Consider the following 3,849-nt stretch of genomic DNA (forward strand, 5'->3'; position numbering starts at 1 on the left):
CAAAGGAATAAAAATATTTGTGCAGCATTGCGCATAATTTATATAAGATGAGATAAGTACTTTAACTTTTAACTTTTTTAAGCCAATCATGCAATTAACTAATCAGAAATTAAAAGCAGGTGCGGCACCAGCGCAAGCAGTGGTAGCATGACGAGGAAGAGAAGGAAACAAGGATGTTCTGATACCAGCCCGAGTCTCTTGCAAAACGCATTTTCATCCAGGGAGTCATTAAATCAACATTATTACTCCCTTACTCGAATTGAGAATTGTAACACCGGTACCTCCGTCCCCTCACTTTCTTCACTTCGGATCCACATACACTAATATCAGGCATGCCCTTGTCCATAATTTCTGGGTGTTCACTGGGTATCACGGACACTTACCCTCCCTGCGCCTCAACTTTGAGACTTTGACTTTGAGATTCACTGACAAACAGGGTGAAATAATGTGTGAAAAGAGGAACGTAGCGTTGATCCTCAGCACAACTTATAATGAGAACTACTAAGCAGGGTTAGTGTTATGGTTAAATTAGCTAACGTTAGCTACCATCCAGCCTAAAATGCCACAGTTGCCCTTGAACTGTCAAAATAATTTCTCTTCAAATAGCAAACTGTTACTAGCTGACATGACTCTACATTAATGTTAGCTAGCTAACAATATACCAATCACCAGCACAAAGACTTATTTATCATTTAACTAATTTTAAACTTACTTCACTTTATTGTGCGGAGTTTTCCACCTCGAGTTTCTGGTCGGTCGGTCAGTCCCCTGATTTAATTACTGCCTGTTGTCGTCAACCCGGTATGCTACATTCAGAGGGCCCCGGAAATGGGAACGCTACAATTTATGAATATAACACAAGGCAGCTAGAAGATCAAACAACAAATACTGTCAGTCTAAAGACCCTGCTCAGTATTTTAAAATACGCAAATTTACTTAAATAAAAAGAGAAAACAGTATCTCTATGAAAAAAAAAGAAAAGAAGTAAAGAAGTTTAATATTAAGGATTTTCAGATTCAAAAGTAGGACTTCATAGTTCCTACTTGGGTTTCTTGTCCCAAGAAGAAATTTGTCTTCCCCTGCCTTTTCTGTCTCTTTGTCATGACAAAAATTGCATTTTAATTATTTTCGGCGCGATCTCATAAGAAAATTACCAAAAAGCTATCAATGTCAATTTTTTTTATCATTCATCAAAACAGGGTTTGGCAACAAAATGAGACTTCATCCATGCTACATCCACATACAACAAATATAAACAGATATGATCTGATGAGTATTTTCTCAAATGTCTGACATTTCATATGATATGATTATTCATTCATTTTCTGTAACCGCTTATTCTGGATCGGGTCGCGGGGGCTGGAGCCTATCCCAGCTGACATTGGGTGAGAGGTGGGGTACACCATAGACAACATAGAGACAGACACACTCACACCTACAGAAAATTTAGACTCACCAATTAACCTAGCATGCATGTCTTTGGACTGCGGGAGGAAGCCGAAGAACAAGGAGAGAACCCACGCAGACACGGGGAGAACATGCAAACTCCACACAGAAAGGCCCAAATCATTTCAGCATTTAGTGTGAAGGCCTGTCCTTAAATTCTGTCATGATATAACACTTTACAAATACCAATCTGAAGCAGAGGGCCATCAGAAAGTACTTTCAGTGTTATTTCTGAATGGTATCATTGTGGGACAAGTCCTTAAAAATACCTACTGTGAATGGCAACAGGTGTCTTGTCCAATAAAGGCTAAATGCCCCCCCCACCCCCCCACCCCAAAAAAAAGTCAAACTAGAATGTTGTGGGTAAAGTGTCTGTTCATGGAACATCCAGTGCTGAAGGTGCAGAATGGTGTGACCAGATCTCTGTGCCATCATTCACTGCCCAGCTCTGTCTGGTCTCACAATGGACTCTGCTTGACAGGAAGTTGAAGTGATTGGGGATATGCCTGATCTTTTGGTAGACTGTATGCGTCTTGACCAAACTGCACATGCCCATTGCTGTCTCCAGTTAGATGGATGATGTCTACTGTTGGCTCTGAAATCAAAGACAGGTGAATTGGCAGTTGCAGGAACTATTAAATATAAAGCCAATATCTCAAAAAAAGTGAGAACTTTTAATTGAATATTAACAGAGATATTTATGCTGAATGAGTGCAATGACTGCAAGCAGGGGGAAACTTCTGACGAAGCTCTGTCACAAGTGATCTCTTTAGATGTTGTTATGTTATTGAATTATTGATTTTTTGACCACTTTAGGGGAAAGGAAAACAGGCTTTACAGCTTTAACAGAACATTGGCCTATCACCACTTTAAAATTGTAAGTGAAGCTGTAAGTGGTGAACATGAACAAACAGTTGCCCATTTACAGAGAAACTTAGGCATTCATTTGAATTCAGATTTGTGACCACCTGACAAAGATCAATATTCACTTTATTTCTGTTCAGGTCTGCACCAGATTTTCTGCTGTTTGGTGCTGGGTAGGTACTGTACAGTGAATTTATCAGCCTTTTCACTGAAGACTGAACAGCTGCCTGCTGTTGCTGGAACCTCGGTTGATGATGTTGAGAGTGAGATCTGAATTTGCCATCTAGAAAATCAGAACAAATGGTTAAAAGAAGGTTAAAACGTGTTGGTGATGATTCTTTGTGATAATTGACTAATATGGATGAATGCACTTTTAACAAACAAGAAATTGTTGTGTAAGCAGCATTTTTTTAAAGAGTGATAAAAAATGCTGGGCACACAAGCTGCATAAAGTAGACTGTCTTCATAGAGGATTTTGGACACTACTTGAATAATGCTGCAACTACCTTGCTCACCAAAATGACCCTGTGTGTAAATAAGACAGCTCTGGAAATTTGGATTTGTTTGGAGAAGATATTTTTTCATTTTTCTACTTACTTGGAAATAGCCTATTTCCCCCAGCTTCCCAGGTAGGGATATATTTGACACATTTTACTGAAATTGCCCTCATCTCCGAGTCTTTTAGAAATCAATTTTCAGACACTTGAATCTTCTTTATTAAAACTTCTTCCAACAGCACAGCACAGCAGACAGAGCTGTGTTGGTAGACAGAAATAATATAACTGGAGATCAATGATCCTTATTGATTATTACAGCTATTAATATCAAACACAAACTTCATTATAACTTAACCAAACAATAGTAACAGAGTAAATGGTAGTCATCTACTGTTTAATACAAATTTTAATACAGCTATCAAGGTAACTGCTGCCTGCCTTTTATTCCACCAAAATCCTTTTTTTTTGGTGTGTCTAGCAAAGTTTTGGCTGAAGTCCCAGATCTAATCCTCACTGTACGCCACTGATACAAGTTTTTATACTAAGAATTTTTCTGATCTCTCTTCTTCCTCCCTTCAACTTGTTATATGCTTTGTTGAGCTCAGTGCTTCCATCCACTTCTCAAGATTGTTTTGGCTATAATAGTTCATCTTTGCTCTGGACAGTTCTATAAGCACATACTCTATTAAAAAGCAATAGTTCAGCCAAAAATGAAAATTCACTCAATATCTACTCACCCCTGTGCTGATGTGAGGATGGGTGAGGATCTCCAGTTCGCAAAACACTCCCGGGTTTCAGCAGAAAACAGCCTTGCAGCCAAATCCAGTACAATTGAAGTGAACATTTTAAAATGTAAAAAAAAAGAACAAAAACCACAAGATGTCTCCATACTGCTTTGTGTGGTGTAATCCAAGTGTCCGTAAGATGCAACATTAAAATTTGACCCAAAAAGACACCCTTTACACAATGTTTTTAGCCTAAATCTCAGCTGTAACCTCTCACAACAGAGCTACATGCACACGCCTGAAGTGGGTACATAAGC

The sequence above is a fragment of the Lutjanus erythropterus genome, unplaced genomic scaffold (assembly GCF_056507025.1).
Source record: "Lutjanus erythropterus isolate fLutEry1 unplaced genomic scaffold, fLutEry1.hap2 Scaffold_177, whole genome shotgun sequence".
In the NCBI taxonomy this organism is placed as follows: Eukaryota; Metazoa; Chordata; class Actinopteri; order Lutjaniformes; family Lutjanidae; genus Lutjanus; species Lutjanus erythropterus.